Source organism: Neovison vison, chromosome 11 (assembly GCF_020171115.1).
Source record: "Neovison vison isolate M4711 chromosome 11, ASM_NN_V1, whole genome shotgun sequence".
NCBI classification, from domain to species: domain Eukaryota; kingdom Metazoa; phylum Chordata; class Mammalia; order Carnivora; family Mustelidae; genus Neogale; species Neogale vison.
Window position 1 is genome coordinate 69,530,639 of NC_058101.1, and position 20,876 is coordinate 69,551,514.

Sequence of the window (20,876 nt, forward strand, 5' to 3'; positions counted from 1 at the left end):
GAAATATTCATTGTATGTTATATTCCTGACAATTACAGAATCTGATGTCCTTGGCAGTCATATTTTGATGTTTGTTGCTTCTTTGGACTCTCCTTTATGAAGGCCTCTTTTCTTTAAGGTTGTATAATTTTGCGTTGTTTGCTCATTTTTGGCTTTTTAAAAATTCTGGGGATTCTGAGAGTCTGAGATGAAGTTATATTATTTTGGAATAGATTCAACTTGCTTCTTTAAGTTAGTGTCTCTCCTTGAAGCTTTTCCAGATTTATAATCAGTGTAAAACCAAGGCTAAAAGCTATGGGGGAAGAACTACAGTTAATTCATTTTTAGAAGAGTGATTTTCTTTTTGTCTACTCCAAGATAGGGATGCCACAGATAAGTTTGCCCTTGTCACTTCCCTATGGTAGAAGGCATTTTTTCAAATTGTACATTTTCTTGGGGTTTTAGATGTTCTGAATTACAACTCCTCACTTTTTTCAAACCTAAAGCCTTGTCCATTATTTCCCACCAGGCTAATAAATAGTAAAGCTTCAAGATTTTAATATTAGTAAACAACATGAGGACATCCATGTTTTTGCATGTGTATGTTACTATTGTTTCCACCCTGCTTCATTCTGCCACTTTAAGGTTGTTTATGTCTTATGAGCTCAGCAGTGCAGTTTAAAGTATGTTTGTTGTATTTTATCAAGCATTCTAGATGTTCTGAAGGAGAGGGCTTTTTAGAATTCTTAGTGCCAATGTTACCAGAAGCAGAAATTCCCTGATTGGGCACCATATAGTTTTTAATTTTGTCTCCTTTTTTTTTCCCCTGTAGTACTTTGATAGTGGAATATGGAGGCATTCAACTATAATTCTCTTTTCTTAGATTGTTTATTTATTTGTTTTTTTGCATGTAAATACTGTTTAGGTTTTACCTTCCAGCATTGCAAAAGGTTTTTCCAGCTATATTACTTTTGATGTTCATATGCTGCCAAAAGTATTGGTTCCTAGAACGGGGTAGAAAGTAAGAGTTAATGCAGTTGAAATTTTTTTGATGTCTGTTAATTTCCAAAATTTTGGACTATTTTCCACTTATTCTACTGCATTTAGGCACAGAAACCACTTATAATAAGAAATGACTGTCTGATTAATCAAATTAGGAGATAGACTAGGAAGGCTTACTATAAAACAGTGTAAAACTTCTGGCCTTGGGTCAAGCCAAAAATGTTATGAAAGTGGGAAAAGTGTTCATGCCTCTTTTAAATAACTATTTCATTTTAAGAGCAGTCATATATATAACAGAGTTATCATAGTGATTAGCAGGAGCAAGAGGTCCATAAAATGTGTCCATAACATTTTTCAAATATATTGTTAGTTCAGTTACATTATGAATATTGAAAGAAACATTATTATTTTCTTTCATTACTTTTAATTTAATGTACTAATGGCTTATTTAAGCCTCCTGCATTGATACTAAATTTCTCTATTATTGATGTTATTTCTAGATTCCTTTTTTTAAAAATATTTTATTTATTTATTTGATGGGGAGAGAGAGTACACAAGTAGGCAGAGTGGCAGTCAGGAGAGAGGGGGAGGCAGACTCTCTGCTGAGCACAGAGCCCAATGCAAGGCCTGATTCCAGGACTCTGAGATCATGACCTGAGCCAAAAGCAAAGCCTTAACCCACTGAGCCACCCAGGTGCCCCTATTTCTAGATTCCTAATCATCCTCTTTCTTTTCTGTTTTTGTAGGTGGTACTTAATTTTATTTCATTTTTAGTGATGGTACTTCATTTCATTTTTAGTGGTGTACCTGTATGTCCTATTGGAAATGTCTTTTGACATTTCAGCCCACATTTTTTCCAGTATACGTTTCTAAAAGATAAGGATATTAATCTTATGTAACCATAATATGGTTATCACACCTGACACAATTGAAATAAATTCATTTTTATATCTAATACCCAGACTACATTCAAACATTCTTCATTTTTCTGTTGGCAAAATTGTAATGAATGATCTTCCTTGATTCTATATGCTCAAGTAAATTAACCTTCTTTATCCCAGCTAGCTCATTCAGAGCCAAAGCAAAGAGATAAGGTGATAAGGAAATTTAATAATTTTTTGAAGATATAAGTATTGGTACTTTATTAAAATAGTAAAAAATACTTAACACACAACTTTGTCTTTTATCTTAAGGTTGACTTTTTTGCATTAATTTGCTGTTTTTGAAGCTTATTTTTATGGTTTTCAATATGGATGTTTCTCTTTGAGGGTTTTATTAGTTATTATGTTTGATTTTGGTTGTTGTTAATGGTGTTTGTTTTAGGCAGAGCAAAATCCTTAGCTTAGTAGTAATACTAAAATATCTTTCTGGAACCTTTTTAGGTCATCTTGTGTGCAAAGCTAGAGAACCCTAGGGCAACTTATAAGTGAATACCTAAGAAATAAGAAAATTTGAGCAGAATTCACAAAGGATTTGAGATCAGCACTGTGCTATAATATAGCATAAAATCTCTCAGGATTTTGAGAAAACAGTAGCTACTCTAGTATTGATTTTTTAACTTAGGAACTCTCATGGACATTTACAAGGCTACACACCAGAACTAAAGCATGTCAGCTCTGCCTGTTTTCAGTTGATGGCATTTGTAGTTACTTGTGGAAGATACAGTACCTTGCAAACAAAACAGCCTTTCAAACAGCCCTAGAAGAGAAGCTTCTGTTTTAAGTCCTCAGTAGTTAATTCAGTAAAATTCAGTAACACTGCAGGCAGCAAAATTGATAGAAATAGTGAAGTACTCAATAGTAATTTTAACAGACCAAAATTTTAGTGGTAAAATTGATAAATTTTGCAGAAACTACGGAAATAAATTTGCTGAAGCAAGGATTAAGAAAGCCTTTAGTTTAGAGGAACAGATCATCTAAATTTTTTTTTTAAGATTTTATTTATTTATTTATTTATTTGAGTGAGAGAGAGAACGTGAGAAGGAGAGGGTCAAAGGGAGAAGCAGACTCCCCTCTGAGCAGGGAGCCTGATGTGGACTCCATCCTGGAACCCCAAGATCATGACCTGAGCCAAAGGCAGTTGCCTAACAACTGAGCCCCAGGCACCCCTAAAGTGGCTTTTTTAAACTTTAATATGCCTACTGAGCACTTGAGTTTCTTGTTAAAATGAAAATTCTGACTCAGTTGGTCTAGTGCAGTGCCTGTAATTCTATATTTCTAACAAGCTGTTAACCTGGTAACCAAACTGTTCTTCAGTTTCCTCATCTGTAAAATGGAATAATAGTATCCCCAGCTGTCAAAATTGTAATGAAGCTTGAATATGTAAGACAACAACTCAAAACAATGTCTGGTATATATTTGGCAGTGAAGTGTTTATTTTAACTATTACAGTAATAATAAGGTACTTCTAAGGTAATTCAGACTAAAAGATTTAAAAAGTAGTTTTCAAAGAGTAAAAGTTTTTTTAAAGTCTTTTATTGCTGAATTGCCTACAGGAAAATATTTTGATTATTTTTGACTAAATGGAGAGTGAAAAACTTAATGATTAAATACATAAAATTATCAGTGAAATTAGAGTACATCATTTAGAGAAAAATGTTTTTATTAATTGTTCCTAGTATTTACTTTTTAGTGTGCTTTAAACATGGGCTGTGACTTTGTTGTTCTTATTTCTGCCTTTTCTCTGGCATATATTAAGCATACATTTCAAAATGTCTGTGCCTTGGTTATTATCTTTGTAGTTTTTCATTATTGATGTTTGATCTAGATATAACTATAATTCAGAGAAGAAAAAGTTTTTTCTATCTCATTGCTTGCAGACAAAGATAAATAGGTGTTTATTGTGTTTTTGTATTCTATTCATGTTTTCTTCCCAAAGTTTAAATGCAGAAAAAACCCTACAATTACAAATGTAATAATTGTATCAAAAATAATAAGCAAAGGAAAATTAGAAAGGAAATTGGTAGAAATTTTGGTATTTGCAAAAGGAAATAATTTAAAAGGTCAGATATAACACTTAAAATCTGACTCTGTTTCCTGGCTAATGTAGCTGAAATGAAAAAAAAAAAAATTCTCAGGGCACCTCGTGGCTCAGTGGGTTAAGCCTCTGCCTTCAACTCAGGTCATGATCCCAGAGTCCTGGGATTGAGCCCCGCACTGGGCTCCCTGTCCTCTCCCAGTCACTACCCCACAAGAGGTCCCCTCCACATTATATATATGATGCATGCTTTTTTGCATATAACTTCTTACCCTGATTATTGTTTGTGATAATCATACATGTTCATGTAACTGTGGTTTGTTCATTCTCATTAATGTGTGGCATTTCATTCTATGAATAAATCTTCATTTCTTAATTAGTTCTGCTATTAATGGAGATTTGAACTGTTTCCAGTTATCCCTTACTATGAAGAGTGTCATTATGAACAATTTGTACATAATTTTTGGCAACCAATGTGCCTTTATAGTGATTATAAACCTAGAGTGGAACTCAGCCAGCAGCAAGGTGTGCACATGACCACCTTTAGTAGGTATTACCAAACTGTTTTCTAAAGTTACACCAGTTTCCATCCTCTGCCCTTCACAAGCAGGACATCACATTGTTCCATATCCTTGCAACTCTTGATGTTATCTGTCCTTTTTATTTTGACCACAGTGGCATCTCATTGTGGTTTTAATTTACATTTCCAAGGGACTAATAAAGTTGAGGAAGTTTTAATATGTTAGTTGAAAATTTGAATGCCTCCTTTTGTAAAATCTCCATTTGTGTCTTTTGCTCATTTTTCTTTCAAGTTGTCTGCCTTGTTCTTGTTGATTTGTAGGACTTTAAATACCCTGAGTGAGTCATTATATGATGTATGTATTGCACGTTTCTCCTTATACTCTGTGGTTTGCACTTCATTCTCTATGTGATGTCCTTTGATAAACAGAAGTTCTTCATTTAAATGCAATGACATGTATGGTATTTTCCCTTTATGGCTACCACTTCTGTGTTCTCTAAGAAATCATTGTCTACACCAAAGGGAAAGATACTCTTTTCTGAAAGCTTTATTGTTTTGTCACCCACGTGTTAGGAAACAACCCTCTTAAGTAATTTTTTGTTTGTTTGTTTGTTTTGTATGTGTCAGAGTTAAGATTCACGTTTTACCCCAAATGGATATATAATTTGTTCAGGATCAGTTAGTGGAAAAATTGCCCTTTACCAACTGCTCTATGTTGCCTAATTTACCTGGGTAACTAGTTATCATAATTTGTGTGGGTTTTTTGTTTGTTTGTTTGTTTTGTTCCATATATCTTTTTTTTTTAAAGATTTTATTTAGTTGTTTGACAGAGAGAGATCATAAGTAGGCAGAGAGGGAGAGAGGAGGAAGCAGGCTCCCTGCTGAGTAGAAAGCCAGATGCAGGACTAGATCCCAGGACTCTGGGATCATGACCTGAGCCAAAGGCAGAGGCTTAACCCACTGAGCCACCCAGGCACCCTATCTGTTTGTTTTTACACCAGTTCCATACTATGTTAATTATGAAAGCTTTATAACAAGTTTGATATCTGGTCATCGAAGACCTCCAGCTTTGTTCTTCTTTAATATCACCTTGGATAATCTTGGCCCTTTACATTTCTAGATAAATGTTAGGTTGTAAATTTAAAATTAAAAAACAAACTACTGGGATCTTTATTGTGATCAGACTGAATACATGGGTCAGTTCGGGGAGAATCAACATCCTGTAATAATGAATCTTCCAATCAGTGAGCATGATGTAGCTCTTTCCATTAATTTGCTTGCTTTATTTTCCCTAAGTAATGTTTCTCTAAGTAATTTTTAGTTTAGAGGTCAAAAAAATCTTTTGCAAGATTTATTCCATGGTATTTGAGGTTTTATTTCTATTTTAAATGTAGACTTTGTTTTTCTTCTAAGTAGTCTCCAGGCCCAGCTCCACACCCAGCTCCACACCCAGCATGGAGCCTATGATCCTGAGATCAACAGTCAAATGCTTAACTGACTGAACCACTCAGGGAACCAGAATTTCTATGTTTTTGTTTGTTGTTATGTGGTAGCACAACTGATTTTTGTACAATGACATTAAATTGGTAACCTTGCTAAATTTACTAAATAAATGAGACTAATAGTGTTTCTGTGGAATCATTATTCATTATTTTAATTTTAATGTATTTCATTATTCATTAAAATAAATGGATTTAAAATTCTTGATATTTTTATTTAAAATAAAATTTGAATTTTTATTTTTAAATATTAACTGAATAATAGCATTAACTGATATTTATAATAAAAAGGAGCTGGATAAAAATGCAGGATAGAGTGTAGGCATTCCAGTAGGTATTAGAAAAACTGAAATTATTGCCTCTTTTCTGTCCTGATTTGCATAATACTCTTGAGTAGGTGAGTCTGCCACTCTGTTTTTTTTGTTTCCTCATCTGTGAAAGAATAACCTTGGACTAGATACATTTAAGTTCCTTTTTACCAGCAGTTGATGACTGAGACAACTTTTGGGTAAATGTTTGTGCTTTCAGAATTTTTTTCTTTTTTCTACTCTTTCCTTATAGTATTGTGACTATGGAGAATGATCTCATTGGAGTAGGTGGGGGATCACATCTACTCAGCACTCCCATATTCCCTGATTAGGGTACTTGGGAACTTCTGTTTCCCTGGGTCATCACACATTGGTTGTGGGCTAATGGGATTCTGTCTCAGATTCATGGTTTTAGATATTTCCCTCCCTCTTCTAATGCCACTTAGTGGCTCCCATGTAGGTGTAGTGTTAAATGTTGAATGCTAGCTTTCTCAGAGAGTCTGGAATTCTCTCCAGGTTATGCCCTAAAAAGCAGTCTGCTAGTCCTTCTGTTCTTATTACCACATTCATGTGGAGGTTAACTTAGAGGAGGGAAATGAGGATTTGATATTTGACCTCTTCCTCTTCTGTCTTCTTTTCCATACAACCTTTGAGCCTAAGGTAGTTTTCTATATTCTTTACATCATACCCTAAGTTTTCTTCCCTAATTGTATCATATAACTTCATGATCTAGTTTTCTAGTTCTGACTTCTAATATGTTAATGCCAACTAAGATTGTGTTTTTAAAAATTAAAAGGAAAGCCTGATTTTTCAAGACCATCACCTTACTATGGATCTAGAATTTTGCTGGTGAAGCTGTAGTCTCTTCCTTTTCTATTTTATTTGCCTTATAACAATCCTAATCCTTCTGAAGCAAGTGCTACCCCTGCAGAAAGGTGAAGTCAAACAGAGAGAAATCAAAAAGCATTGCATATGGATTATATTTCCAAATAATGACATCCTTGTTTTCTGTTGGCATTTCACCTCTCATATTCCTTTGTCTTCTGCTTCTGTTCTGTCTGACATATTAGTTTGTTCAAATGTTCTTTAAATTTTATGTGGCAACAATAAGGACTTACTATGTAATTTCTATATGAGACATGGTAAGATACTTATGCCACAAAAGTTAGCTCTTTCTTAGCTTTGTTAATAGATATTTAGTACATGGAAGTGAGCATATATTTATTAGGAAACACCTCCTATGTGCTGGACATTGAATCAAGTACTAAAGCGGATATGTGAGAGGCACAAAATACAAATACTCTTAAGGAACTTAAAATATAGTTGGAGAGACATGACAGCATAAGACAACCCAAGAAGGCAATATAAATTATATGCATTGACTACAATTGCTACACAAGGTCAGAGAGTGATAAAATCAACGAAGTCCAAAGTACCTGGGGATCACTTTGTGGAGAGGTTGGCATTGAAACTTTGACAGGGTGGTAAATTTGGAAGGTACTGAAAAGTAAGAATTCAATCACAACCAGAAGGAACAGACATGGTCAGTGGAACTGGTGAGAGTAACATGGGAGTTTTTGAGCACTTCACCTGACTGAAGATGAGAGATTATATTGAAGATTAAGAGATATAATATTGATTATATTTTATTGAATTTATATATAAAACTTATAGAATGCTCAAGAAACTTTAAAAAGAGAGTATATCCAGTAGACATATTATACGATTTTTAGCTGATTCCCCCATGAGTCTCTTAAAATTCAGATTGTGAAAACTCATATCACAGGATGTAAAATGGGAAGATATTGCCTCTTTAAGACAACAGCTATCCAATACCAAAGTCTTTATGAACACAGGTGACCTTGTAGAAATTCCCTAGTAAAACTATGAGAACTGGTTAGATAACTCCTACATTCTTGATCCAGAAAAGGGTGGGAGGTCTAGTGATGAAAGGCATATTTCTTTGGAGTAAACTGAGGGACCATTAGGAATGTACACAAGGACGTAGGTTGTGGGGTGTTTCCCTTTTTTCCTCCTCCTACTGATAAAAAGAGGTGGTTCAACAAAACTCAGTGAGAGTTTAGTATGTGTTCCTTTAAGTTTTGGGTGTGGTTGTGGAGACTGGACTGATTTCAGATGAATCTAAAGCCAAGATGAGCTAGTGAGCATTTATGGAAGAGAAAGGAGAGTTACTGAATTGAGAATAGCCCATTTCTCCAGGGTTTGTGAGAGCTCCCTGTGCAGTAGGTCTGGGCCATGAATGTGAGGGAGCTGAATGAGGCTGAATGAATGAATGAATGAATGAGGCTCTCCCAGAGAGCTACCCAGGGACTGAGTTGGCTTCAGCAGATAGGGGCTGAAGGTATTAGTTGGAACTGTGGATGTAGTAAGTGATAAAATGAGACAGTGTGACTCATATCAAGGTAGTACACATAAAAGCTCCTCAGTGACTGGAGAGGGGGAAACAATCCCTGAAAAACCTGGAAAAGCATCCACTGGTTGAGAATCAGCTTTAAATACAAAACAGCTCTCTTAGCTCAGTGGACAGAGAGTAAAATTTCCTTCTCCAGTTACCTCTTCTTTCCTTATCTTCAATTTTCCACTCCACTCCCATATCCCAGAGCATTGGGACCAAGCTTAACTGGGCTGGGGAAGAGGGACATGGGGTAAAAATACAGGACCAACATATCCCTCTTCATTGGCTATTGGTTTGTACTTGCAGCAGATCCTAGCTATGGAGGGAAGGCAATTTAAACCTTAAACTTAATGATATACTATATGGTGACTAACATAACATAATAATAAAAAACATTAAATAAGATTTTTATATGTAGCTGGGCATTCTAAATTCTAAATTGAGAATACGTTTGCTGAGTTAGTATAACTGTGAGATTTTTTGAAGCTCCAAGTGAGCAGGGTAAAGGCCTAATTCTTGTTGCCTCAAAAGTCGCTGCATTAGTTTAGTAGGACTGCCATAACAAATTACCACAAACTAGGTAGCTTAGAATAAGATAAATTTATTCTTTCACAGTTCTAGAGGCTATAAATCTAGAATAAGGAGATCAACAATGTTGAGAGATCGACAATGTTGAGAGAGAACAATGTTCTCTCTGTAAACCTAGGGGAGAATTGGTTCCATGACTTTCTCTTAGCTTCTGTTGTCAGCAATCCTTGGCATTTTTTAGCTTGCTGACTCCAGTCTCTTCTTCCTTCAACACATGGTGATCTCTATCTCTTGTCTTCATGTGGCATTCTCCATATGTCTCTCTTTGTGTCTCATTTTATAAGGACATCAGTAATGTTGGATTAAGCTTCCCTCCTCCCATTTAGCATCATTATATCTGGAAAGACTCCATCTCCAAATAAATTCACACTCACAGGTGCAAGGGTAGGACTTCAATATATTTGTTGGGGGACACAGTTCAACCCACAAGAGATGTTATATAGACTTGTTTGCTTGATTCCAGCAACTTGGAGTTGGGGACTGTTGGTGTGAATCAAAGTCCCTTCCCAGTTTCTCTATTTCTCATCATATATGCTGTGTCTTCCAAAATATACAGTATGAAGTTTGAGTCTAAAACAGTGTTACTTAGTCTGTGCAGCTACTGGAAATGCCTTTTTATGTTTTGTCCGTTTTCTCTAGTTGCCATTACCAGTATTTCTCTTCTTTGACATCCTCTGAGCATTTTAGTGAGAGATTGGGGAGAAGCACAATGGGCTCTACAAGTCAGTCTCACGTTAATCTGGTCTCCATGGTTTTTGATTGTTTGTTTGTTTTGTTTTGTTTTTTAATGTTTCATTTCTTCCTATGCATTGTCCCAGCTCCCTGGAAAGACATATTCTTACTTACCTGCCTTCCAGACCTAGTCCTGCAAAGTTCCTCTCTTTCGTGAAATTTTCTTAGACAAAAGAGGGCGGATTGTCAGCCAGTGTGCATCGGTTCAGCTATTCTGACTGACTTTATAAAGATTATTTTTAAAATCTCCCTTTCCTGACTGTACAGTATCCTTTCAATACCTTCTGTTGCTCAAACACAGTGTATGCTGTTTAATGATTTAAACTCGGTATTTACACCAATTGCTTGAAATAATTGTCTAAAGATGTGAATCCTCCACTGAACTATGTTTTTTGGGGGGGTTGCTTTTTGTTTACTGTTTCCTCTAAAGTCAGTCCATACCCTTGGTTTGCACTAGGAGCTCATGAGGTGTTTTCTGAATGGGACTGAATGCTGACACGAGTACACAAGAGCCAGTTGCTTTAAGAGAATCTTAAACTAAATCCTACTTTCTTGGGGGCCTTCCTTAAATTAAAATCTCTAGCAAAATCAAGAGAAGCCAGTGCAGTAGAGTGGTTGCAACTTAACTCATCTTCCTGAAAAGTTTTTTTTCCCACCTGCCCAAAGATATACAATCACTATTTATTTATTTATCTATTTCTGTCATCACGGACTCTGATTAACAAAAGACAAATTCAGTGATGTCCAGCACGATATTATTTTAAGTATTCCACCACATGGCTCAGAGGCAGAGATTTTCAATGAGGTAGTGAGATTTTTTTTAAAAGGGGGAACAATGATAATAATATTAATAATGTTATTGATAATTATAGTAGCTAATAATCATTAGTCCTATATCCTTTATATATTTTGTTTCATTTATTTATCAGCTCTGTTGAGTAGGAGGAATTCTTATTTGGATAGTACAGATGAAATTTAAAGGTTTACAAAGTTTAATGTACTTGCCCAAGGTCACATAGCTAGTAAGGTATTATATGGATTACAGTTATAGGACTATTCTTATAATGACTGTTGTCCTCAATTAATCAATGATGCTTTTAACTGTTAACATTTGTCCAAATAACCTTCTTAAGGGATGAATTTAAAATTCTTACCTAACTATGTAACATTCTTTTCTGGAAAGCTGTTGCTCAGACTTGAATTTCTTATCCTCCAATCTGAACATTCAGATAATGATGCAATAAAATCTCTTAAGGAATACTCATCAAGATTGTTATATGCTAAGAGAGGGAATAAGATATATTTTCATACTTTTGACTTCTAGAAAGTGTTTTCCTCCTTGTTGAGGCATAGAAAAGCTCTGAAATTGCATCATATGAGCAGGGTAATCTGCAATTATTTACAGAGTCATCCCATACTATCTCATGTTATCACTTCTGTGGAAAGACAGAATAAGAAAACACCCAAGCTTTCATGAATATTTTAAAACCCATACTCACTGCAGGAGGGAGAAAAGTAAGTTTAGAGAATTGCCAATTCCATTTCAGTTAGTTGTATTCCGAGTAAATGTTCTGTCCCAACATGGCTTACATCTTATCTTTTGAAAGAGTGGAAGCTAATGCTTTTTCATGTTCAAGTGCTTGTTTTGTTCCCATGGGAGAAGAGAGAGAAGCAAAGAAAACAAGGCTGAGTATCTGCCACAGTATCTGCCATGTTGCAGCTGTAGGAGGGGGATACTTTTGAGGAAACTCTTTGGCATTTATAACAAGTACTTCCCAAGGCAGCTGCTGAATGGAGCAGAGTATTTTGCTAAATGATTTTCCTCTCTGACCTTTGTTACTAATGAATCTTCTTAAAGAATATTTAAAGAGTAAAAAGAAAGGTTGTTTTTATTAATATCTTTTCTTTTTGCCCACAGAACCCAAAGAAATGGTGTTACCTGGCAAGAGATCTGCTGTTTTTTATGAAGATTCAGATCAAGGTAATGCTTTTTTTGAACTGATAAATTTTTTAATCTGTTGAACTCTGATACATTAAACTAGTTGGCTTTCTTTGATCACTGGTTTTAGCTACTGTTTAACCCTCCAAAAAAATCAAATCATTATCTGAAAAGTAGAGGGAATGATTTATGATGGTCATCCTATCTATGAAGTAAAGAGTAAATTTTAAAATATATATAGCTTATCAAAACATTATGGATAATGGTTAACTTTATGACATTTGTATTTCATTTATGTTAATATGTGAATAGGATCTTGATGAGAAGATTGCATTCTCTTTGGAAATAGCCCCAATTAGTGTATCATATTTACAAATGATAGACAATAAGACAATTAGATTCTAAATCAGGTTACAGTGATGAGATTTTCCTTTCATTTAAGCATTAGTCAGATGGCTTTACCTTTTATTTTTTGAATATGTGAAAATTTCAGTACAAATTCCTAGAAAACTTCATCAAGCTTTTATAAAGGCACCCTCATGCAAAACATATATTTTCTTTGGAAGATTGAATTATATCATACAGTTGCTGAATAGCATGTCTGATTATACTTAACAGATTGCCTATTTAGTTGCTAAATTTTCAAATTGCTATGTGATTTATTTACATATGTTGGCCTAAGAATATGAACACTCATGCAAATATTTTAATGATATGTATATGTAAATGAAGTGTGGTTATAGATGCAGATAAATAATGTGTGTATGTTTTATGAATAAAACTGCTATCTCAAAATAGTTTTTTATAGAAGTGTTTCTAAAGCTTAGAATTGTGATGGGGAACTGGACGCATCTCTCAATACTTTCTATTCATACAGCTGTGAAGATAGGGTATTACTGTATGTATGTGAACACAAATAATAGAATTATTGAAATGTACATTAGTCTATGTAGTAATTGGAATTAATTGGGTTTTATTTTTGACAAATCATTGAATTCCTAAAAACAAATGAGTGCTGAAATAAAGGTAGCATTTAAATTTAATAGACATTAGCAGAAAAGTTGCTTCTGAACTTTAATTTGCAGTTGAACAAAAATTTAGGCTGAATTGCAAATTAGGGTGTTTCTACTTATTTCTGACTTCCAGTTAGTTCTTCAAAAGATGTATAAACCCCTTAGGGAAGCAGCTTTTTTCCCCTAAAGGGGATTTTGAATTGTGGGCCCTCTATTCAAGTTTTATCTATACTAAAATGTTAATTCAAACTACAAAATATCTTAAAAAAATGGTTAATGACATCAATTGAGGGTTGCCTTTTGCATTGAACTGTTAACTGTGATTCACCAAAGAGAGACATAATGAGAACTACCTGGATCATATGTGGAAGAGGGTGAAGCTGAGCTATATGATATAGGCATAGGGAGATAAGTGGTGGTAAAGTGTTTGTTGAGGGTAAATTGATGAATGACCCAGTAAAGAGAGGGGAAAGAAAAAAAGACCGAATGAGATGAAACCCATAATGAGGGTCAAGGATCTATGAGCTTTAGAATGAAAATAAAGGATAAAGAGAGCACGGACTATCCAGGATGCATCTGTGTGATATTTTTCTTTTTTCAGAGATCTGTATATGCTAATACTCAATTTTACTAACCTTTTATTTTATGTATGTAAGAGATGGATAAGCTTATTTTGAGCTGAATGTAGTAAAAGAAAGAAAGGTAGAAGGAGGGATATTTCCATTAACATGGTAGAGTTTTCAGAATTGTGTACACACAGTAACAAAACCCACTTCTCCTCAACATGAAAATAAAGAAACAGTTCTGTATACTCTAGAGTCCAAGTGCTTTGGTCTGACAGAATTCTCAAAGAGCTTATGCTTTAGCATGTATGTGTTTATATGCAGGTTGGGAGTGGGATGTGGAAGAGTATTTGGGGTGGAGAAAATGGTGTTCACATCATCATCTCTCTAAGTTAGACCTTTCGATTCATTGAAATAGGGGTGTTTGTAATCTTATAAAAAATTCCTATTAATATGACAGAGTGCTAATTATTGATGCTCAATATTTATTATCTCAGATGGAATATAGACACTTAAATTTCAATCTTTAATGTGCTGTTGAGTTTGTTTTACTGGTGTCTTATTGAGAACTTTTGTATCCATGTTCATCAGGGATATTGGTCTGTAGTTCTCTTTTTTTTTGGAGTCTCTTTTTTTAAGATTTTATTTATTCGACAGAGAGATAGAGAGAGAGCACAAATAGACAGAGAGACAGGCAAAGGGAGAGGGAGTAACAGGCTCTCTGCTGAGCAGGAAGCCTGATACAGGGTTCCATCCCAGGACCCTGGGACCATGACCTGAGCTGACGGCAGATGCTCAACTGACTGAGCCACCCAGGCACCCCTTTAGTGGAGTCTTTATCTGGTTTTGTTATCAAGGTAATGCTGGCCTCCTAGTAAGAATATGGAAGTTTAAGACACAGTAGTGAAGGTGTTATTTTTAGACAAATGGGACCATTCAGTTTTCCCAGTTGAAAGCTAACACACTTTTGGGTAAGATTAACTATGACAATGGAGCTCAGGGAACAAGCTGTTTGAATAGCGTGCACTTTTGCATGGGAAGATACTTAAAAGTTCTGCATTTGACTCTTTTACAGGGAGTGATTTAGTCACAATATTCTGAATTTTGTCATTCAAAGAGAGAAGCAACTTCAACTAGTCAGGTCAAAATATCCTTCTATACATCCATAGCAAGATTATGTACAAACATAGAGGCTGTTTTTACATATGTTTTATATGTCCTGGAAATAGATAGAATTTCATTAAGAATATTTCATGTCTGTAATTTATTTTTATTATGTAAGAATATCAAGTTTTTTTCCTCACATATATTTAACTGTAGGTAACTGTAATGAGATATTAAGAATTTGACTTTTTTTTTGATGTACACTAGGTTGAGATTTAAACTTAGTACAAATGGTTTTAAGAATTGAAAATAAACTGTTTCATAAGGTTAGTGTATGTTGCTTAAGTTCAAGAACACTAATAAATAAACTGTAAATAAATTGTTTAGTTATGTGTTTCCCTGTAGTTTATTATACAGGCTGTAGGAAACACAGATGTAATATCTGTTGAGGTTCAAGAGCATGAAAATCTTGTGATATTTTAAGAGCTTACTGCATTACTTATATTTTATATTATTTATTACATACCTACCCTAAAGTCACAGTGGAAAGTAAATCATCAAAACTTGCGGGTTGATTGGTAAGTTAATGGCTGTGAATTTAAAGGAGAAGTAGAAATACATCTATGGCATGTGATAAGAGGTGTGATAATAGTCGCATTGCCTGAATTAGTTGCTGTGTGTGATACATGAATGCTATGCAGGAATTTAGTTGTAGCATCAGGCAAAATATGCTCCCAAAGAGTGCTTAAAGTGCAAGTCAGAGAAGAGATCACAGAGCATTTTCTTACAGAAGTGATTAAAAAGTAATTCTTAAAGAGGATTTACGTGACAAAGAGCTATTATGATAGCTTTAGATAATTTTTTTTGGCTTCTGTGGTTTTTGTCATTTGAAAAGTTCTTGTTATGTTTTATTCCTCTGAGGAATAGAATCTGTGGGGTACTCCATCTTTTAAAAACCTGTTAAAAAACTCCCAAAACTATAAGGCATGTCACTGTCTAAAATCAAGTCCTGCAAATAATATTCAAGCTCTTCCATCAAATCCCCTGCCTGCATTTCTTCCTTTGTCTCTCTCTTACTATCCCTCTTACCCTAAACATTCTTGTCTTTCTTTAAGCTGAATACTCCACCCTGAACGCCAACGTTTCTCCCTTATTCCTAAGCCTACATAACCTTAAAACTTCTCTTTAAGACCTTCTGAATTCCTCCTAACACTACAACTATTTCTTTCCCTTAACCCATATTCTCTTGGTAAAGTCATCTAGATGCTGCACTGTCACTGATTTGCATAGATTGCTACTACTAGTTCTTATGTATTGTATATGTGCATATGTACAAGTATCATTTTATTATATATAGGTACAGACACAGACATGGGATTTCTTTCCTTTAATATGAATGTAAAGAAGATTCTTTTGCCATCCATTTTTACTCTCACTTTGAGTGAAGCACACAAACTGAATGAATGAACTCCTTGTATCACCATGATTTCCACTAAAGTAATATTTAAAGGCTAAAAGAGTGCTTTGTACTATGAGAGTTATAATTTAGCTATGTTAAATTAGCTATGTATTATTTTATTAGCTATGTTATTAGCTATGTATTAAATAGCTATGTATTATTTAAGATTGCCTTGAGAACCTACTGTTCTCTTATCATATCTTTTCAATGAGAATAAAATCTAAATTCAAATACATTAACTTATAAAGAAAACAATTTTTCACTATTGAAACATTCTCTTCACCAAGGAAAGATTCCCCAATTCTATCACCCATTTGCTTTTGCCACTATGCACACATGTCATGGAAGAAAATTCTAACCTCAGCCACATAGCTAAGGCACTTGCCCACAAGCAAAACCCTGCATTATAAAGACAATACCCATAGCGTATCTCACATTAGAACCAATAGCAAAAAAGTTGTATTGTAATTTGCCCCCTCATTCATTTATGTATTCATTCATTAAATCAGTGTTTACCTACTATATTCATCAGTGTTCTAGTTTGGAGTGGGGGTACATGCAAAACTTGAGAGTCTCTTGTTCTACTCACATACACACATGCACACCTTACATACATATATACATACATACATACATACATACACATATAGAGAGACTACAAAACAAATCTCTTTACATGCTTATAGAAGCATGCTCTATGCGCCTTATTATTTTTCCCAAGTTCAGTTTTTTTCTGTGTTTTTTTTTATACATCATTATTCATGTTGATGCTTGGAAGCCATTAAAGCTGTCCCTGAAAGCTATTTTTTTTTCATTTATTTATTTTCAGCATAACAGTATCATTATTTTTTCACCACACCCAGTGCTCCATGCAAGCCGTGCCCTCTATAATACCCACCACCTGGTACCCCGACCTCCCACCCCCCCGCCACTTCAAACCCCTCAGATTGTTTTTCAGAGTCCATAGTCTCTCATGATTCACCTCCTCTTCCAATTTACCCCAACCCCCTTCTCTCTAACTCCCCATGTCCTCCATGCTTTTTGTTATGCTCCACAAATAAGTGAAGCTTTTTATTTTTAAGTTTGCAATAATTGTTGAACCTCATGACTAAGAAGTTTGTGGCCATTTTGAATGTGTGTGTATGTTTGCATATATGCAGTCTGAAATAAAATATTCTCTGCTTCACAGTATTTTCTTTAGGCTAGGATCCTAAAAGTATCTAAATACTAGGTGTGTAAAGGGCGATTGTTATTTAGAAAGTGGAGATGAAATTAATGACTGTTGGGGTTGGAGCAGGGCTTTCGGGAGTCAGGGCTGTCTGGGAATTGGTACTTCCCAGTAGAGAACTAAGAACTTTGAGGGAATTGGTTCCTTTAAGGCTTTAGCATGTGCGTTAGTTTTCATTTCTTTGGTTTTGTGGTACTAACATTCTTTGGAAGGGGAACAATTCATTGCAAACAGAGTAGTGTGGGCAGAGGCAAATAATTTATGACATGGGGTGTCCACTAGACTTTGCAAGTGCATTTTTATGTACGTTTGTCCCTTTCTCTCTCTAGTTATATATTTTTAATGCATTTGGCATTTAAAAAATTATGCCACTAGATGTCAGCAGCAACCTCCCAGGGTTCCTGTGGCCTTAATTCTTAATGACAACAAATTGGTACTCTATTAGAACATCTTATCTGAGAATAGTAAGTACCTATTCTGAAAATTTAAGAGGCAGTTTTTGAGTTATGAGGAGGATTACAAACATAAAATATCTTGAAATTATTTTTTAAACGGTTTCTGTTGACATGTAACCAGTTACTTTTACTTCCAACGTTCTCTCTACCAATGAGATGACATGAAGAACAATGTGTGCAGCTGAGTAGTTTGTCAGACATTGTATTTGATGCCAGATCTCTAAACTTCTGCTTCAATGTTTTATGATTCATTTATGCCATGATTGCATGAGTGTTTGTGCTTGGGTTTATTTATTCTGTTTTTGCAGAAGCATTTTGGTACTACAGCCCATCAGGTTGTGTGGTATTAATTTTTCAGCATCCACATCTGTGTGCTGTTTATTTAGTCATGTCTAAACTTTCTTGGATCTGTGTTCTGTTGTTATAAGACACTCAGAACACTTTGATAGATGCCAAAGATTCTAACAGATGTTTGCTCACCAGTAGACAAGGAAAGCAACCTAGAAAAAAAAATATATATGTTTTCCATGAATTATAATACATATAATTGTTTACTTCTTGAAACAGCAGGTAAGATGACCTCAAATTTTTTTCCAGAAATTAATAAGACAATTGTAGTGCTAGCCAATGTTCAAGAGATCCTAATATGATTTTAAATAATGCAGTTAATATCTGGTCAAATCAGATTCACATTAGCAGAATGATTCAGACTAATCTGCTGGATTTTAGTCATGAATTAGAACTCAGGTGATTAGTTGATCAAGTATCAAATGATTTTTAAATAACCTTGAAAAAGATAGAGTTACTTCCATGTTTCTTCCTTAGAAAAATTATGCTTTCAGCATTAAAGAATAAATCTATCTCTTAGGAAAAGCTGGAAATGAGAATTATGAAAATATTTCCTTTCCTAAAACCAATTCTACCAAAGAAGTTATTAATGTAAATGTTACACCCTCATCATTTTTAAGATTTTTTAAAAAGATTTTATTTATTTATTTGACAAAGACAGACACAGCGAGAGAAGGAACATAAGCAGGGGGAGTGGGAGAAGGAGAAGCAGGCCTCCCACTGAGAAGGCAGCTCAATGAGGGGCTCAATCCCAGAATCCTGGATCATGATGCGAGCCGAAGGCAGAAGCTTAACAACTGAACCACCCAGGTGCCCCACTTTTAAGGTTTTTAAAAATCGTTTTAGTTGGTGTAGTGAGGTAGGGGCTAACTCAACTAGTACATAGGCCAAAGAAATAATTCCTTTCATACTGAAATTGTTGTATTTGAGAGTTATTGGCTTAACTTCATAAGATTATCACCAAGTTTTTTATTTTTTGCATTTCTGTTGTAGAGCTGTTAGTAAAAGGGACTCACCAAGATTTCCCCCCAAGATTGTGGTTATTATTCTTGAATTATGTTTATAGATGGTAAGGCAAACATTTGAAATCATTCTGCAGTTACTTGACCCAGGTACTTTCCTCCCATTGGCCAGGTGCCATATGTAAGTGCTGCCGAAAAATGGAAGGCACGGTATTAGCCGGATGTTCAGTTAAGGAACTTTCAACATTAAACCTTGTGTAGAAGCACACAGCTGGCTTGATATAAAACCATCCATCCTATGTTTCCAGAACTTAACCTTCCAGAAGGGGTTAGGGCTGAGATGTGACCAGAACATCTGCTTGCAGTGTCTCTTTCGTCTTTTACAAATAGTTAAACGACACGATGTTCATAAAGTATTTTAAATAGAAATGCTACCAATTCTAAACAAACTCTTCTAGCTCCACATCAAGAAACTGACTGCTTCCATATACACCAGTGCATTTTTCCTCAACGTGTTCATTTGCTGGTGCATTGACATAGATTAAGTTAAAGTATAGAGAGGGTCAGGTTACCTTCAGGCCATTGCAGATGCTCAAATACCTCAACCTGATCATCAAGGGCCACTTTTCTGTGGCTGCATCGTAAACATTCCCAACCTCATTTCCACCTGATTCTTCACCCAGATGTTGTCTCATAACCCATACATGAGGAATGATCCAGCCTGTGTATGATTTACTTATTTCTATCTTGATAAATTTTCATTTACCATTACCCTTTTCTCCTCTCTCCTAACTTCTTATTCTTCATTTCAGAGACAGAAGAGGGTAACAGAGACACTTGTGGGAACCAGATAGTCTATATTCAAATCCCCTGTTGGTGATTTATTAGCTTACTGCTTCTAGACCGAATGCAAGCTCTTTAACCCACAGAGTCTCATATTGGTTTCCTGTACAAAACCATGAAAAAAGTACTTAAATAATTGAGTTAATGCTAGTATCAACTTACAACATTACTTTTACAATAGCTATTGGAATATAGTAAGTGCTTAATATACATTAAATATTGTTAATTTTGTCACATTAATCTGAAAATTTGCTTTCACAAAATTTAGTCTCAAACTGATTATTCTTCACACAGTCATTATTAATCTTACTGGTGTGTGGATATAGCTGTACCTGTTATCCTACCTGTACTTTCATATTTGGTGACCTATACATCTTATTTCCTTGGTACTCATAATCAGTAAATAGGATAATAAGACTTACATAGCCATACCTAGGGTTATTGCAAAGAAAAAATTAGAAAATAAATGTAACAATGAAATTGGCGATGATTACTGCTTATCCTGCTTTTGTTACATTTGTGGAACAGGACTAGGAGCTTTATTTACATTGCACCATCACTTAGCATACATGTATGTTGTGGGTGATGAACAGGGAGGCAGCAATTCACTTTAAGACCTATAGAGAAAAGAAATAGCAGAATACACAAGTACAAAAGTCAAAGAGAAATGGAAATACAGAATTGGGTTCACAAGAGAATTTACAAGCTAAAGTGGAGTCTGTAAACTGTCACAGAGTACTATTGAAGTTCTGTAACTGGGTGCGTGACTTACCTAAGAGAGAGAGAGTGAGAAGGGTCACTATGAAAGAACAGCCCCTCCCCCCAGTACAAGTACTCACACTGACAGATGAAGCTCAGAGGCATGTGGGTCTCCAGTATTTGTAAAGGTAATATATAGATATAATTTCTTGGAGCGAATGCATTTATTCTTTTAAAGTTTAC

The 20,876-nt window shown here is 34.9% G+C and overlaps 1 protein-coding gene across 5 annotated transcripts in view; it reads left to right on the top strand.

Moving 5' to 3' along the window:
* Positions 1–20,876, top strand: part of INPP4B (inositol polyphosphate-4-phosphatase type II B) — an 830,572-nt gene that overhangs the window by 138,700 nt on the left and 670,996 nt on the right. For all 5 annotated transcript variants that reach the window (XM_044268013.1, XM_044268017.1, XM_044268010.1 and 2 more), the window contains exon 2: positions 11,939–12,001. The gene's annotated coding sequence lies outside the window, so the exon portion shown is untranslated. The remainder of the gene's footprint in view (positions 1–11,938; positions 12,002–20,876) is intronic.